The sequence below is a fragment of the Ixodes scapularis genome, unplaced genomic scaffold (genome assembly GCF_016920785.2).
Source record: "Ixodes scapularis isolate PalLabHiFi unplaced genomic scaffold, ASM1692078v2 PGA_scaffold2__306_contigs__length_199485367, whole genome shotgun sequence".
NCBI classification, from domain to species: Eukaryota; Metazoa; Arthropoda; class Arachnida; order Ixodida; family Ixodidae; genus Ixodes; species Ixodes scapularis.
Window position 1 is genome coordinate 107,904,274 of NW_024609857.1, and position 19,572 is coordinate 107,923,845.

Consider the following 19,572-nt stretch of genomic DNA (forward strand, 5'->3'; position numbering starts at 1 on the left):
GTACATGTACTTATGTGCACTGTCGGACACTGTTAGCGCGAACACGGCGTCGGCGCTTTCCAGCATGGGGGATTTACGTGCCAAACGAACGAAGGACAAGTGGAAAACCAAGAGAGACGACAAGAACTACGCAGTAACACTGGATAAGTAACTCCTTGTGCATGCAGGCGATCAAAATAAATTGAAAGTCATGTAATATAGTCCGATTTGCAATAAATAAGTACTGCTTTATTCTTCCTGCTCATGAATATTTGCGAAGATGCTTGTTCTGTGCTCACAAATCATCACCAGCGCGCTCCAAATCTTTGAAAATAGGGGGAAGTCAGAGAACAGGAGCGCGATAAAAACTGCCCGACATAGGAAATAATAAGAAAACACACCTTTCGTAGCCCACGTACTTTATTCTTTACGTTTCGAACGTTTTTTTAGCCACTCGTAAAGTTGCACGACGGGGTCAGTAAAGAATTGCCCCTCCCTGAGGGTCAGGTTGTTTTGTCCCGGTCCTTCCTACAAGTCGAAGGTCAGGGCCGGGCGATCGTGGACTGCCGCGCTGGATGGTCGCTTCGGTGCTCTTTGGTGGTGGTGGAGCCTCGAGGAAAGACGCTCAAAGTCGAGAGCAACGGTTAATAAAAACAAATGTATTAAAACGACAACAGCAAACTTGGTTACAGAACCCTACTGTCCGCTCACGGCAGTAGAACTATAAAAAAAACCGCGCCTCGGCGCAAAGTGCCCACCGCGCACGGTGAGGCTCAAAGAAACTGCTCGTCGCACGCGACAAAGCTACACGGACCGGCGGACCGCGGGAGATAACTTGCTCCGCGCACGGGCTTGTTCAAACTCAACGTTTCCTCGCCAGCGCGGACGAGAAAACTCTCCGCTGACACAGGGCCTGTCCAATCAGGACGATTATACAATTCTATTGGCCCCAGTGCCAGCGGGTCCTCCACCAATTACAGAAAAGCCACAGAACTCTTTCTTTCCCTTTTCTAAGAAGAAAAACAATGCTAAACGCCTTGGGGAACTCTCCAATCGGGGCGATACTTTACTACTTTACGGGGAAAACACCCCCACTTCGCCGCGTCAAAACAAATTGGCGCCGTGTCCTTCGAAGTTAGCGAGTAAAGCGTAATGGGACTCCAGGTGGACCCAGACCGGCGCCCCTCATCACTAAAACTTCATTGTATCAGTCTCCCGACTGGACAAGCCGTCACTCGGTACGCGCCGTGACGATAAAGCCGGGAAGGGTGCCACTACCTCGCGATGTCTGTCTTCTTCCCGGGCCAAAGATTATAAAGGGCTCAAGCCGCTCATCCCCCTATCCTCGGGGCGAGCCGTCGGGGTGCCCCCATCCGAACGGTTGAAGGTCGATTACCTCAGTTTCCAGGAAACGATCGAATACTCAAGCGATCCCTACAGGGTCATTTTCTTATAGTGAGAGGACAAGCATGTTAGCAATATATAAGCACCAACGGAATGCTGGCGGACTTTTAACACACTCTTCATTCCTTTCGATCGTTATTTTGCCTAGAATCGTCGGTCGTTTCTACATACCTGCCATGGAAGAGAGGTTTGGGCCTGGAATATAGCGAAGTTTAACATCGTTCAGTGGTAAAAGAAAAATGCTGTAACTAAAGCAATTACACTTTCACAATAGTAATAAAGGTGCATACTATCCGGTACAGCCGAAATAACAAGCGTTACTCATGTTATTTTCCGACGACGAAACAAAATTCACGCGCGTTTTGCCATAGCAATACACAGGAAGACTGGAAAAGTAGACTGCATGCTGTCTGCTTCAATTTGCAACCGGAAGTCCCATAGACACTAGCGCCAGCTGAGCCTCTAGCGTTTATTATAATAACTCTATGGTTTGTACCGTCCATCAAAATAGACGCACTCTATGGTTTTGTTTTGGCCCTGTTCCTAAAGACGAAGGAAATTTTTGTCGCGCAGTCGCAATGTCCTAGAATTGCATTAAAGGGCAACTCCGGCCAATACTCAAAATGAATTAAATTACTGGTATCGCTTTAGTTACACAAAATACGACCCCAGCCAAAATTTCACGTCCGTGGGACGCCGCATTCTCAACTAATACCCATAATAAAAATGCGACCCGCCGCGAGCCGCTGCTCCTTAGCGGGCGGCCAGCGGGTTGCCGATCGCTAAAGCAACATTGGGCCGTGATGTCAACATCGTTCTCTTTTTTTCCTCCGTTCCGGACGGGCGCACGGCTCACCGTCGCGCGCGCTTCTTTGTGCCGCTACCACCGCTACTTCGGCTTGTGAATGCGTGTTTAGCCGTTGTTTTTACCTGTAGCGCGTGTAGCTTGGTATAGCCTTTTGTTTATTTCCTTGTGAGGACACCTAGACTCGTTTTAGCGAGCAACTCGGTGCGCCCAAAACTGCCCAGCTGTTCCTCGAAAGATGCCGAGTACAACTGTGGGCTGCTCAAACAACCCGCTGCGCAACCCGGGGGTGCTTTTTCACAAGTTTCCAACGGATCGGAAATTGGAGAAGGTGTGGGTGAACGCTGTTCGACGAGTGGACTTTGGAAAGCCTTGGACGCCGACCCCCAGATCGAAGCTCTACTCAGATCATTTTCGCCGGAGAGTTACGAACAAAACCCACAGGTGTTGGTTGCTTGTGGCTTGTCAGCGAAGGGGTCGAGGCTTAAAAAGGATGCCGTGCCGTCGTTCTTGGCCCATCGTACATGTACACAAAAGGTAAACATGATAAAAGTATCCTGATCAATAAATAAAACAGTCATTGTCAAGTGCAGTGTTGAAGATTGAGCATTCACGCTCCATTGAATGTCTGTTGAATGGGGAATGGTGGGCATGTAGAGTACAACCACTAACTAGCTCCAAACACTGAAGTTTGTAATGAAAGGGAAAACAATGTTCTGCTTTGCGTCACTGCTTGTTTACTACGCAATCTCGTGCGTAGTATTCAGGTCCGTAACGACTACTAGCGAACAGCCGGCGCGTGAAGCTCGTGCGATATAAACATTCGCCTCCCAATCGTTCGAACCCGTTACGTACCAGTATTAATTAACATTGCGCTTGTGAATACCACAAGGGACTTTAAAGAAATCTCGAAAGTTCGGATTTGTAAAATACAACTCTCTGATTTACCCGAGTTAGGCTGGAGGTAAATATAATATTTAAAAATGCAAAAAAACAAAGAAAAACACTTGCCTTAGTCAAAAGTTACGAAGGAAAACTTAAAATCCTATGTATTCCAATAAAAAAAAAAAGTTGTTGTGGGTGGGGGTTGGAATGCGGAAGGGAAAGAAAGTGTTCTCACCTTACTAACTTTCTCTGTTTTCCTTTATCACCTACAAAAACTTTTGCTAGCCTTGAGAAGAAAATGACTGCCCAAAGAACTTTTATTTTTTATTTTTTAGTGCGGCAAGTTTTTTTTTTTATTTGTACAAAGATTCACTACCTGGACGAACTTATGTGATGAATTAGTGTCGTAGCTTACAAATTCGGCTTTTACGCGCCTGAGGAAAATATAACGAAAAAACAGACGTCTACAGCTTAGCACACGTCTGTTCGGGCGTCGCGGCCCGCGCTGGAGAGCCTCACAGCTTCGTGTCTGGGACTGACCCGCAGCGCGAAAGCGAGAGGGCCCCCAGTACTTTACGTCACTGGCAGCGCGGCGTAGAGCAAGGCCGCTCCATCCACGGAGCCCCGATGACAATTTAGGCCTATCGGCGAGTGCGGGAGACCGCACGCACGCCGACAGCTGCCCAGTACGGCACCGAACGCGCTGACTCGTTTTCCAGTCGCTAGCTTTTGGGTATACAAGCAACGAGTACGGCACGGCATAGCGCACGCGCGGCGGCGGCCGCCGTGTACGGCACGGAACGAGTTGACGGGTTTTCCAGTCGCTAGCTTTTGGGTATACGCACTAACTCCTGCTACATATGCTCGATAACTACCACGTATACAAAATTTAAAAAAAAAAAAAATCAGCTCACGTTCTATCTTTAGACGGCTAGTGCAACAGAGGTAGGTGCCGCTTGGACTGCGTACTCGTTGAACAAGAACGATCTTGACGTCACGTTCACATAGCGGCTGCTTTCCAGTGTTGCCGGGACCTCGAGCGGCTAGTTTCGGTTTTGTCGGCCGCGCCCCAAACAAAACTTTGAGACGTCGATATCTTTAAAACTACGGACAATAACGAGCAAAAAATTACACCTTGCAATTCAGGGGCGCTAACTGCACTAAGAACAGCCATATCCCAAAATCGAAAGTATGGACCGGAGTTGCCCTTTAAGGAAAGCATAAGGGGCTTTAAAAGGTATGTTTATTAAAAATTAAAAAGAACAGTTGGAAAAAACGATACCCTGCAAAGTTCAGAGGATTGTATGGGATGTGCACGTAGTAATAAATACAATAGGCAACGTATTGCCCATAGCTAATTCTAGTTTTGGTTCATATTGCCGTCATCATGGCATTTGCACAATATGTCTCGTCTATGAATATTCATTTTTCTATTATTATACATGCCTTGTGTACAATTAAAAAGAACTTTACATAGTGTGCAAAGGTAAATATAGAAATATATGATGAATAACACCTAACTTTTAGACGATTATTACTACGGGAACTAAACCCTTTCCCCCGATTGCCACTTTGTTGCATGTCACTCTTTTGGGATTAATAATAATGAAAATTAAATTGTCTGTGGACATACAAAATACTTAATTATGCGCTTAAAGGCGTTACGATTGTATCTTTTGTAGTCGTGCTAGAATGACTATTTATTCGCCTGAAGGATATGCCAACCAGACTGCATAGAGCCTTCTACCTGAAGGGCGTAAGTGGTCTGGAATACAGCGCCTTAATTTACATATTTTTTTAAGGTAGCTTACGAACGAATGAAACAGACATCAGCTGGTTATATCCACGTTATGCTATGTTTATTGCGCATTATAAAGTAAAGTAATATCCGCCTAATAGATATTACAATTTGAAGGAATTTTCAGATAAATTTGTTTCGATTGAATGAAATGTGTACTCCTCCAGATGGCATATTCATTGAGATTTACGTTGCTTCCGCTGTTTGCAATAACTAAATAAGTTTCAGGAAAACATACGTGAATGGTAAAGCATTATTTCCAGTAACTTCTATTTCTGGCGAACAACCTGCCTTTAGTGAAGAAATTTATGCTATGTCAAAACTATCCAAATTATCCCACCAATCTGACATTTTTTTTATTACCTTTCTTAGCGTCTGCAAATAATTAAGATTACTAAAACGCCATATGTGCGTATGATGTCGTCATAATCCCCAAAATGGAGATGTCTTTCATTTATTCGGATAAAAAAGCTAAAATAATGGCGAACGAAATTAATATTGTGGCTTTTTACGTAAACGAATTTCTTTTGTGCCGTGATCAATTCAGTGTCATCAATGTTTAGTCGTCCTGACGGTTTAATATACTTATAATATCCGGGTTAGCAATGTTTGCACTGTCGTCAGTAAGCTAAACATTTACCAAGAAAAAAGTTCTCAAGCTTAATTCAGTTGCCTTTGCCGTATCTGAAGAACAAAAACCGATATCCTCTGACGTAAAAAATATATTTCGGTTCCCCCCGAGCTTCACGTTTCACCAGGACAGATAACGCGTGCGATCTTGTTCCCGAGAGGCATGTAGATAAATATGTTACTTGCAGTGATTTTCTCTTCTATCTTTTCTGATGTAATGCACCAAAGTATACCAGGAGCGACAGCAGCCGGAAAATAAAACTGGTGTATATACCTTCTGAATTATTTTATTATATAATGCGACAAATTAGCTTCGAGACATTTGCGATCTAAAATGTAAACCCGTCCTTCAGTGCAACAAAAAACGTTCACCTTTTTCTGCACAGCTTAGTTTGGAAGAATGTTAAGATGTACTGCATTGAAACAGTCGTGGATTGATATGGACAGCTAGACTTCGCAGGTTATGAGTAATATCATTTCGCGATGATAATGGTCGTGCGTTAAAAAGAGGAATATCTCTGACAGGAACAGAAAAAGAAAGTCACGAGGAATTACGGAAAAAAGGCTTTTCAATCATAAACAAGGAAACTGTCCAAGTCTCTCACTTGTGTTATAATTTGTTCAAAATCAATAAAAATTCTAATTTGAGATAGATGTTTCTTGTATTTACATACACCACAACACAGCAGCAGAAAATGTGCTAGGGTTATAAAGTTGTAACAAGATGTTTAGAGACATTAAGCGCGTCCTCTCCTGATGAAAATGATCTCTATAACCCAGCAGGATGCCTGTAAGCGTGGTAGATTATGTTCGCGCTTTTTTTTTTATTCAAGATTCGTTTTCCGCGCTTTTGTCAATAAAGGCTGCTATATCATCGAGTGCCACGAGATAAGAAGATTCCCAAAACTTGCCACTCCGTTGCATTTTTTCAGCTGCCAGTAACCATATACTCAAGATTGCAGCAATACAACGCCTTTTTGCTCACAGAAAGTAAAATATCTCACGCGAAGGTAGAGAAAGACAGAGATAGACGGATTAATCAGTACGTTCGTCTAACCACACCCCGAAACTCTTAGAAGCAGATATTGAACACTGTTAAAGTTTAAAACTTAATTTATTTTACAGTAGTGTTTTAATGACCGCGAGTGTCTTCCTAGTTTGGAGGTCTGTCTGGGAAGTTGTAGTACGAGACGTGTCAGACATTCGGAAACGCCTCAACCAGGCAAGCCCAAACATGGCATCAATATCTCGAAAAGATCATTCATTAGCTTACTTCGTGCTTCTCAATAATGACATTTTAATATAACTTTTATTGGAACATTCTTCGCAGGAACGTAAAGACCACTTGACGACGGACGGAATGAATAAAGAAATATCTGTTATTTTCAGTTTTCAAAAAAATTTGGGTGAGCACTTAGCCTCGGTTTACACTCGGTTTAAATTGAATGCGGAATAAAGTTGAAAAAGGAGTTATAAGGATCTAAAAAACAAACATAACATATATGTAACAATAGATTAGATGGAAAGACATATTCAGTGAAGGAGTCAGGTTTCCCTGGTAACCCGGCACCGCGCGATGAAGGCGAATGAAGTAAACAAATATGACTCTTGCCATTTTCTATAAAATGTGGCATTTTTCTGCTAGTGTACGACAACGTCTTCAAAAGTTCGAAGCATATTAATAAACAGCCGTATAATTATTAGGACTCTCAACTATAGTTGAGATGCATTGATAGTACATTGAGAGTTGTAGCTTATGTTTCGGGTCCTCACGGACATTTTAGGTCACATGAAAAGCCAACCCGTACAATGGACATTAAGATTGACCTACTCGATCAGTACATTGACTTAATTAATCAGTTTCTGCAATCAAACACTTAGGGTGCGTTTGCACTTGCGGTATGCGCGGGCGGATCCGCGCCGGTAACGAGCGGATTATGCAGCCAGCTGGACAAATCCACTCGTCGCTGGCGGCCATATGGATCTTGGACCGAGACAAATTTTTCGGCAGCGATGAGTGGATATTTGCACCCGGCTCCAAAATGAGCTTGCCGCCAACACGGGTATGCACCGCGAATCCGCAGGTCTAAACGAACCCTTAGTGCAGTGTTGTTCACGAAAGATTTTTGAGAGCTTGCTACTGGAATAATTGAAAATATTACAGTATTCTAATATACTAACTTAAATCACGTGTGTAAGCAACGTGTTGTGCAAATATTCTTATGCTAAAAGCGAGCCTGTAAATTCCAGTGAAACGCTGCCAACAAATATAATCCTACATAGAAGGCAGATCCAATCTGCATATTTATTACAAATGACTCTCTCTGGAAAAAGGCAGACCAACAAAAGCCTATGACTAAGCGGTCAACGTGGAAACATGGTCATATTTAAATGGAAGACAGACGAGTGAACTATTCTGTCAGAATACAGGCATGAAGGAGGAAGTTGTTTTATAAATCAAATTTTAAGTGCGTCATAAACATTACGAGCAACGGATGTGTTCGTGTTTATGTTTGTTCTTTTAATAGAGGAACTAGCGACTTAAATGTTACGAACAAAACACATTGATAGACATGAAGTCGCACTAAAAATATAACTTACGCGTCTGCTATTTCGAGTTCAAATTTATGTTTCCGGTGTGCAAGCATCGAAAAGGAAAGGTTATTAAAATCTACCAAAATCAACGTTGCTGTATAGTTCATGAAAACTAAAGGTGATGTCAAAATCAAGTTGGTCATTGCGAGAAAAGATCTAAAAAAAATGTATTTGTGTTGACGTGGCTCCCTAATGATGAAGTTCAATGTTACTGTAAACGACAAATTTTTCGCGAGGACCTAATTTTCTCGAATTTCGCGAATCACCTACGATTCGCAAAAAATACGTCCCGCGAACAATTCGGGCAATATGTGAACGCTACGGAAGCTACACTCGATTCGCAAAAATCAGAACCCGCGAATAATTTCAAATTTTGAGCTTTGGCCCGATTCGCGAAAATATGAGCCCGCTAAAACTAAGTCGTTTAGAGTATATGGTATTTTTCGAAGATTTTAGATATGTATATTAGTGAGCCATATTGTGTGTCGCTAGAGGTGTTGCCAAACGCAGCAACCTGCATAAACAAACAAAATATTGTGTAGTACGCGCGTCCTTCAGCCTATGCAGCATTATTACTGCTGTTGAATTCATCTGCCATCTCTGTTGACGCTGCCAGCTTCACAACCTCTTTTGGCAATGGAAGTCTTCGAAATAAACTTTTTTTGTATATTTATTCAACTTCCTTCATGCGTTTTTATTTACACCACTACATTAAAAAGACGGTATTAAAGTAGTATCTACTCTAGATAATAACTTGCACCAAGAATAATAAAAGCGAAAACTTGCAACATACGTTTTCGCCCACCAAAATGGTTTTATATTAAACTAGTTTTTACTGGTTTAGTCTCTTCCTCGCCTAATGTTTTTACAGACCACGAAAGAATTATGTCCGCCTCTGTTTTGTGTTACGCTCTCCGGCGCCTGCTACGTTGTGTAAGATTGAATGCTCTCAAATGTATCTTCACGTATATTAATTGCAAAAAGAATGATTTGAGGGGTTTGTTTGCTAGCGTGGGCTTCAAGAGTATTGCTTTTAATAAATTTTATTTCGACGTATATCCAGTAATGATAATACCATGATTCAGTTCGTTCCTCAGCATTTCAACGTCATAAAATAAAATCAATGAACGTGATTGCGAAACAACTTTTGCTGGAACGCCCCGGGCGCGTTTGTCGTTATCACGGGCCATACCTATATATCTGCAAATAAAGTCCACCGATTTATTCATCAGTCCACCAAGAAAAGTTTCAAAATGTAATTTTAAAATGCTCACAGGGATGAATTTTTTTTTTCAGTTTCCTTTTTTCTCGTTTTTCATAAGTTTTAATGCGACGTACAACCCAGGAATTTGCAAACATCGCGGAATGCGCATACACATGCCTCGAAAAAGAAAAATAAGCTATATTATTAAGAATATTTAGCATTAGTGTAAATTTTACCATAACACTAGCATGCTATCAAAGCGGGCAGTGGCGCTGATAGGCTTACCCGCTATCAACTGCACTGGGCGGACAGTGCAGTTGATAGGCTCACCCGCAGAACGTTTTGTGCAATCAGCTACCTAAAATGATATGTTTGTTTCAAACAAATTAGTCGCCTATGGAACTACCTCACCTTTCTTGAGAATGTCTTATAATCCTAATAATTTTCAAGCAATAATCTTAATATTATTATATATATCGGTCCTTAGCCATTTATTATTTCAATTTCCAGAGAAACTTCGGTGGCGCCCAGCTTGTTTGGTTAGATAGTGTACGAAAGAAAGTACCCTAAAGAGCACACGTTGTCATGCACAACTAAAATATCGAGAAATGCATGAGTGCATGCCCTTTATTAAGCGATAAATACGATTAGGTGCCCCAATTCTACCAAAGATCATACTGAGTAGTCATCGGTATTGAAAATAATAATTTACTTAAGTGATTCTTATGACCTAGGTCAACTTCAATCGCTACCAATTTGGGTCAAATTTTGCAATATTTACCGAAAACATTCCAAAAATTTCCAGCCACATTTTTTCCCAATTTCTTTTTGTACCAACATCAAAATAAAAGGCCAAGTGATAAATAATTTTGTGTTTGACGACAAATCTTAATAACAGAAAAAAGAAACGAATGGGGTTTATTTTAATTAATTTCCATTGTATGCAGTTTTGACGTCAGCGAAAATTAGGTAATCAATGAGCCGTTAATTGTGGCAGTTTTCTCGAGACATGTCTTGTGTAGTAGTTCGAAAGAACTCTAGTTTTTATTGAGGATGCCTTCCTTGGAATCAGTAGAGCTATTCTTTAAAAATAGAGGTGTGGCTGTGTTCTTCATTGTTACGAATATGTTACATATACTCTTTGCATTATTCCAGAAACAAAACAGTCTGCAACATTTTCAGATGTTTAATTTTGAATATGAGACCGTTCGACTGTCTCAAAGCTCAGTCAGCCATGGGGGTTCCACTTCAAAGGCGTTTGGAGTTCATTCTGGCTGAAAGCAAGCATTCTCGACGCTACAAAGAAGCTCAAGCTTCAGCAGAATTTAGATATGCACAGGCTTCTATACAATGTTGCACGTGATGCTAATATCCTCATTTTTGGCCTCGGAAAAAGAATGTGTGTTGGCTAGATGCGACATGTTCTGAGGGATGCAGACGGTGTCACAGCTTGCCTGAGCATGTATGTTAAGCGTGGTAGTTAATATAAATAATAGCGTTTTTAACCCATCCTAAATGCCGAGATTCGTTTGAACAGTCAATGTATTTAACAGACAAATATTGAACAGCTCTGTGGCGCGAATAAGGGATAGCATTGTACTGTAGAACGAGGGTTTGTAAGTATATTAGGAATTATGGTGTTACAACATTAAGTGACCAGGAATGAAAGAGGATCGTCTTTTGTATCACTATGATGCTAATTTTGTATTTATAAAGCAATTTTCTTTCAATAAGAAAAAAGAAAACATTTCGATATGTCAAAAGTGGCAAATTATCATATTGCAAGTGTAATGATCAGTTTATAAGATGATAATTGAAATCGATATCAGGAATTCCTTGTGAATTCCATGAAAAATAAGCATGTCGGCTTATCACATATGATTCGTCTGCTCGAATTGTGTCCTTCAATAGAGACTGATAGAATGTTGTTGCCTGCCTTTGAAGTGTGTATCCCGCTTTTAGAGTGAACATATATCTTGAAGAAAAATATGAATGCATACCTCTTTCTGTTCAATGTTTCTACGCCAAGAAAGTTATATTGCCATTTTATCAGTTTTGGATTTCACCGGCTAAATCAAGTGCTGACGTACACAAGATACACTCGTTACCAATGCTTACGGTCTAGGTTCCGGATCGGCATTTGTTTAATAAGAAAGGAAACGCAATCCCTGGATTCACTGAATGTGACTTAGTCATTACCAACATATATATGATGTTTAAACTAGTAGTTCTATTTTTAATGGGGAAATTTATGCAGCATTGTCAAATACGATTTTTCAATTAATTTTTAATGTCTTCAATAATGACACCACCATTTTTATGATGAAATATTTGTCACCTCACGAAAAATAATTTTAATACCATCCACATAGACATCGGCCGTCCGAATTGAGCTGAAAGATCAAATGTAAAATAGTAACAGTTATCTATAAGTTTGTTTTGACTTCCTTCACCATAAGGTCCGCCACCGGAGAGAGCCTACTACTCCGTAATGCATCAGGAAAGCTCGAACTACTTTTATCAAACATTCAAACTGAATTCCGCTTCATTCTTTCTTTTAATTTGTTTCATAATTTTTGCAACTCTGTTGGTAATTTTTTAATAGTATGCGTGGTGGAACACTCGTCGCAAAAAAAACCTTATGATAGACCGGACTTCCTAATAAGACGGTGTTCACATTGACTTAAACAAAAATAATGCAAAGCCCAAGCCTTATAAAATAACCAGTTTCACGAAATATCATAATATTGGGACTAATGCACGAGAAAAGAACCGCAGGGAAAAGCCCAGTGTTTACGTCTCTTCTTGTCCTTGTGTTTCTTTCGGTGCCTGTCTTCGATAGGAATAAGACATGTAATCGTTAATAAGAAAAGTGTCCAAATACCGCTACTCGTTATTCGCTCAACATGTAACTAAAAGCGTTACTCAATAATGAGTTTCGAAAGAGTCGCGTTACCTGGGCTCAAAAGTAAAGGCTTAATTTTCCGTTACTCTGAATCAGTAGCTAAGGCAGGGGAGGAATGTTTGGGGATCCATCACCACCCCCCCCCCCTCCCCCCTGCTCGCTCGCTTGCCGCTGTAGTAAGTTTTGCGCGAAGCACGGAGGAACTGGGGAGCGCGGATATTCTCCAAAATATATACCTTCGCGAAAAATATTTGTGAGGTAAGAAGTGCTCAAATTAATAAAATATGCAATATTGCTTCATTCATGTTTATTAGATGGGGTGCGGAACTTGGTCACACAATATAGAGAAGGGGATATTTCAGAATATTTCTGGGGTGAAGGATGGCAATTTCAAAGCAAATTATAGAAAACTTTTTTCACTGAAATACACAGTTTGATAAAACTAAAGTCAACAAAAAAAAAAAAACACGTGGCGATAATATAAAACAATGTCAGGGATGTAAAGAATAACAAATGAATTGTAAGAAACAATTGCACTGTAACAAACGGGTGGCGCTGCGGTCACGCACACCTTGTGTATCAAGAGTACTAGCTTTCGCCTAGAAATTACCTCGAATAAAAAGGTAATTGTGACTAGTTATTTCAGAAAGCGATTTACAGGCTCTCTTGATAATCTCATTTATGCCAAGCGCCTGCACAGTTAAATGCAGCCGCCTGCGTTCATGAAGAAACAAATATCCAGTGCGTCCTCCGCTTGAAATTCAATGTCGCGGTAAACATTACAAAGCGCTACAACGAGTGGTCACTCATTCGAAGTGGACGCTCTCAGGTATGCGTTCAAACGTCGCAGGGAAGAGAACGAGCGGCTTCCGCCGTTGTTACGGGCAGAGTAGATAGGATTTTGAGGAGACGATGGACGTTCTGAAATAGGGCCTCCGCAAAGAGGGCGACTGCCTGTAGCGCAGACGTGACGGGCGTTTCATGTTTCTCTTTCTTTCATTGGACGCCTAAAATTTTCCTATTTTCTGCGAAATTTCTCTCACTTTGCGAAATTTCCCTCCATTGAAACGCCCATCTCGATGGTCGCTCACAGATGCGAAGTCCGTCTTGCTTTCTGCTTTGCATGTAGGTGGCATCCGATGTAATTCCTTATTAGATTAATGTCATTGCTGCACGGAACATCAAAAACTCCGAAGGGACGAGCCTTCATACTCCAACTACGCATAGGCGCAAGGGTAGTCAACTTTCTTTCCACGTTCGGCATGTGATTTGCGAGTTTGTGTATGGTGTGTCATGTAATTTCTCCGAATGACGGAACGACGAGTTTGGACTGATGACTTCTAATCACACTGAGAATATGATGCAGCTGTCTTTGGACCACGCTGCGAAATAAAGTGATCCAGCAAAGATAACATTTTTTTTTCGTCATCTGGTTCTGTAGCACAAATTCGTTAATCGTTTATTAGATAATCAATTTTCATTTTGTGATTGTTCTCAATTACCTGCGCCCAATATATGGGCCCCTAGTGTTTGTGGGCGGTAGATTGCTCTAACTTTCCAGCGTCAATTTTTTTTTTCTTGCTGCCTAATTTTTTTTTTTTTTGTGACGGTATGGCTATCGTAGTGTCTTGCCTGGCCTTGAAGCGTTGGTAAGGCAATGCTACCTCAAAAAGCGGAGGGAGTTGTGTGCTCAAAGGAAGCTTTGAAAGTTGGTGGGCCGCAACTACGACGACAGTAGAACAGTGAGCCACCACGCCCATATTCATGTAAATGAAGCCTGCTCCGTTTTGAAAAATGACAATGCAGCTTTACCTGAATTGTCTTAACAGCACCTCCCTAATCTTTGCCTGAGCGTCCGTAATGCCAAGCTCACCCTGCGTCATGGGGGGGGGGGGGGGGGGAAGGGAGAAAAAGCGTTGAACCCCCCCCCCCCCCCCTCCTTTTCGAAATAAAATCTTGGCTACGCCACTGCTCTGGATCCGTCGTTTTCTTTTTGAACCAGTAGCCGCCATCCAATATATTGTGCTATAATACCTAGTTTTAACGCATTCATGGACATCTTTTTGTATTCTTGTTGGCACGTTTTTTTTTTCACGAAACTCACAAGCGCGAGCTGGGAGGTTCATTCTAGAACAGAACATAGATATTAATGAGCCCCGTATCTTTCAGTCCTCCAAAGGTAAAAGCATTTTGTTTAACAAAAGACGATGTTCATACCTGTCTTGTTTGGACGATGTGTGTTGGTTCAATTATCTAAAACATTAAGAACAAAAAAGATATTTTTACGTACGGTCACGTCTGTTTCTTTTATGGACACTGAATTACATCCTAACTTCATTTTTATAGCGTTACTGGTATTTACTGACAAAAAACTCGAGGACAATTCAGAACCAGCAAGTCAAATGATGGATAGTCTACGAGGATAATTTGAAAAGTTTGAAACATTTATTAAAGGGAGAAACAGGTGGAAAGGTTTTTTATTTTTCTTCCTGCAGATAATATTCTGGGAATTCGCGCCGGATGTGCCGTCACTTTGTGCAGTAAAGCATAAAACAATTTAGTGAATCATCGCCATTATAAAACCGGAGTGAGTTTATTCGGGGCCCTAACTCCACGGAACCTGATTTTGTGGGTCAACATGGCCATGCAAGGCACGTACACAAGTTTGTTCGCGGGAATCACTGTAATATTTATCTATGGGACTTGCGCAAGTTCGTCTTGGCCAGAGCTAAATCCAGCACTTGGGAAGTATCAAGATGAGGATCAGGTAGTTTTTTCTTGGCGTTTTGGTTCCCTAGTTTCAACTAGATCGAGTTTCAAGTTGTCGACCACAGATGGCAAAATTACTCTGGAAAAGTAATTAAATTACTCACTACTTTCGTCAGAAATACGCGCATGTAAATAGGATTGCAAATTAACGCAGACTGAATGTTTATTTTTGAAAAGTATCCAAATTATTTTAAATTCCTTCAGGCAGTAATTTGTGCCCTTGACGACGAAAGTTCCGAACATAATACAGAGTTCCTTAAAAAATGACTAAAATCGAATCTTCACTAATTTTGCTGTTCAGTCAACGCTGAAGTTGATCGGGTAATGTCTGACGTGATTGTATCCTCCTGATTTTGGAGAAGTCGTGCACTTCGAGTGATCGGGCCATGACAGCTGGATTTTCTATGAAGTCTTAACGACTGTTGTGACATGCGCTAAACTGTCCCTAGTGGGGCTTTTGGTGAACGGGATTCATCATTCACGATGTCAGTTTGCACAAGGCTGAGAAAATGACTAGAACTTCTGTCTTTTGACTCGGACGTAGTCGAATCGTTTCCTCTCAAGACCACTGCTCGGCGCATAAACGGAATTCTTCAAAATGAGTATTGTTCAATAACACCAGAAGAGCGCTAATTATCACGCGTTGTCACGCATGGGGGCCGGGTGGTTTCTGAGGAGACAGGCCAACACAGAAGGAAAGGGGTGGCGAGCGCCTCCAGAGCTGTGTCCTTCCCAAACGAACCAGCGGCTATATCTGCGCGTTTGCTGTTCCCTGACTTAACTTTCCAAGTTTAGCCTGCTGTTCTCATTTTATGTCGTTTAAGCGTATATTCCGTTCACTCCTAAGCTGAGAGTGCGGTGGTAGCTATAGCTCGTCGGGCCAGTCAACCTTCTTTCTTTCATCCCCTGGCACTACCCACGCTCTCGGCGCTTCGGTATTGGCGGAGGCGTGATCTATTTAAAAAAATAGCGGCGCACAACTGTTTCAAAGAACGCGCAGTTTCCACCGCACTACCCGCTTTGGGGTGACTGGAACATACAAAAAGCATCTTTATCCACGCAGGACAAGGAAACATAGGAGAAGTCGTGGATCCTTGGCAAGAGATTTAGAATTAACTCCTGACTCCCCGTGACAGGCTTTAAAAACTCTTTATCTTCGTAGCGACGTGCCCTCGATAGTATAGCCTGTAATGGACTTCAATTAGTTTTTGCCGCCAACCGTGGCCTTCCAGCCATGTCTTACTCGAAAGCCTTTCTTCATTCGCTTAGCATTTTGATCCCGTCCGTGTGTGTTTGCCTCGCTGTCGACTGGTGATCCATAATTTTTTTTCAAAGATGGGACTCGAAAAGAAATAACTACGAAAGTAATAAATTATTTTCTAGAAATTACCGCCTGACAGTACTGTTAAATTACTAAATTACATAAAAACGTAATAGTTTACTTTGCTTATAACAGCAATTTGTTTTTTACAGTAACAGCATCACTGCTATATCTGTTGTTGACACCTTACCTGGAGCACTAAGGCCGCGGCTTGGTAGGAGTGAAACCAAGAAGGCATCCAGAAGAGTTTTGTCTAAATTATTACCAATAGCGTGTAACTGAATGGACAGTAATTCAATAAATTTAAGCCTCAATGTTTTTGTTGATATAACCTAAACTATATGCTTGATGCCACATTTTAGAATTTCTTGAGCGGACTGATGACTGTACTATAGTAATTCTACCTTTTATTTTCCTGGGACGAATTCAGGAGATTGTGTCGTGGATTGAAAATAATCGTGCCATTTGACATCTTTATTTTATAATTGGAATGTAACTAGAGCGGCAAACGTTGTGGAGAGGTAGCATATTCATTACGGCAGATCGATTCTAATATAACGATCTTTTGTCTAGTGGCTGGTCATGTTACACATTCGTTGCATATGTTTTTGATAAAAGATGGTAGAGCTGGCGTTGGCATTGGTTTACGATGAAATTTCGTCCGTACTAATCAAGCTAATATTTTTTTAACAAGTGCTTTCCACTAGCGGAGACCTGGTACACGCTGTACAGAAACTACGAGTGGGATCCAGTACTTGGAGGCACTGCTAATTGCATCAAGGACTTCCCGACGGGCCCACCAGTCAACGGCGAATTCGCCCTGACATTTGCATTTGGAAATAAGTCTGTGTAAGTTCAAGAACTAAAACTAAACAAATCATTAAATTACTCTAAACTTTGATACTTCTTTAGCTCTTAATGTCAGCCTTACCTGAGTATTGTTACCGCCTCCGAAAGCAAGGTAATTTGTAAATGTGTACGCGAGTGTTATGTCGAAGGAGGGTGGGAGCTTGTCAAATCAAAATAGTTGGATATTTTGTTTTATTTTTACAGTGTATAGGCTTAAGCACAGTGAATCTAAAGTATTTATTGAAGTTATCTACATTCTGGAGTAATCGGATGATACGGACGAAAAAAGAAGGCGTTGCTTGCATATAAACATATTTTTGATTTGAGAAAAGTATTTCATTATGATCATCTGGTGGACTAGTTGGTTGATCATTATTATTATCCGTTAGTCTCGTATTTCCGCTGTTAATACCACATAAAGAAAATAATTTCAAGGGAGCTAAAGAAACATTTTACCATTAACTACGCAGGACCATTCCAGTTTGGTACTGGCCATTTCTGCACCGTTTCAGTTAATCTTATCACGTTAAAGACCCCTTTTATTGGGCATTTCTGTTATTTACCATTCGCTTCTCAAAACTCTGCACCGGATCGGGCAGTATGACTTCGGTTAGAAATAACGGTTTAACCTAGACCAGATACAATTATTACCAAATTAAGCGCAAACCGCATGGGGCATTCGGGGATTAAAAGCCAATAGGGTTATACGTAGCCAAAACATCGCACTTCTCTGCTGTGCCTCGGTCACCTTCGTGTTTATAAGCCACAAATTGAATTTAAATATATGCTTCTTCATCGAAGTCCTGCTATCAGAATCACCTTGGAGAATTTTCTGCCGAAGTAGGGCATCAGTTAAGTAAAAAAGGGCAGATATGCCTCCTGCCTTGCTCCTTGTGTTATTTTGGCGTAGTATTTCATAGCTACGTCTCAAGTGGCTCAAATCTCTTCATTAGGGCAGAGCTAATTCAGCCTCTGACACAAAAAGGGTCGCATAATTCATTTGTAATTTGTGAAATAATTTCGTCAAAGTTTAGAAACAAAAAGCCAAAAATTATGTTTTAGTTTTTTAATGTTGTGAGGAATTCTGAATGCAGAATGTTTCCTTTGTGATAGGAAGTACAATCATCCTATTTAATATGCTTTAATAATGTTTTGCCATACCGCGAGGATGATAATGTCTTACAGACACCACGATTTGCAAGATTAAGTCTTTACAGTAATATTATTCCGTTAATGCATGTTGAAACCCTCTAGCTCTCGATTTTGTTTTACTTCGGTGAGGAAAACATGTACATACATTTCAAATGCACGTGGAGGGAACAAGACCGCGTTCTAGTTACTGTTTCATGGGACGTTAGAGTAAGTTGATGTAGTGAAACCGCACTTCTTTAAAATTCATATGAAGAGGTAATCATCGGTCTCAGTAGCCGCACAATATAAAAGGAGTTGATGTGAGCTCTGAAAAGTAAACACGGTCTTAGTATAGCAATTCTGACAATACATGAAGCTGTGATACACTGTCTTGTGTCATTTTTGTTTCCAGTTTGCCAATTATAATCTTACTGCTCAAAATGTGTCAATACATTACTTCAAAATAAGGGTTATCTAAAATTCAATGAAGTAGTATTAGGTGCGTACACATAAAAATTGGAAGGTGGGCGTTTTGAAAGGTCCGCGCTCCAAATTGAGCTGCGATTGCAAGCGATACGTCATTGTTTATTTTCTTCAATTTATTTCTTAATTAAGAACACGTAGTGCATTTATAAATGTTTCAGGGAACACAGTTAGATTATTCCGGCCTATTACTTGAGTCGTAGAGGAGTATATTATATTTTATTAATTAATTTAGATGTAAAAAAAAAACAAAAAAAACATTGACCGTATACTCTTGCATTATCGAGTTTTATATTTTAATTCAGAGATTTATTAAAACAAATTGTAAATTGAGCTGCAGATTATTTAGGTGAGTTATACGGCCAGGGTGACATAATATACAATACACGTAGCAGAGGGCGTTGAAAAACTACAGAATACACAGAAGGAATAAAACACGTAAAGAACGAACAGAGACACACACAGTTCTTTCAATGAGAAACGTACATTTATGATATTCCCGTGACACTACGACCTTGAACTCCAAAGAAATGAAAGAGGCGAAAATACTTGAAATTTAAAATAAAAAGAAATCACATACACATTTTAAAAATACCACATTAAAATGTTAGGAAACAATTATGGAAATTGACCCCTGAAAAAGTTGACATAATATAGGCGTATTATTCCCATAACAGGCAGAATATTTGGCCTAAATTAATAAATTAACTTTTTAAATGAGTGCAAAATAATGTTCCAATTAGAAACTTGTTGAGCGTCATTGAAAACCACTAAATCAGTAATGTTTAGCACCATTTTAAGCGCATGGGAAGCG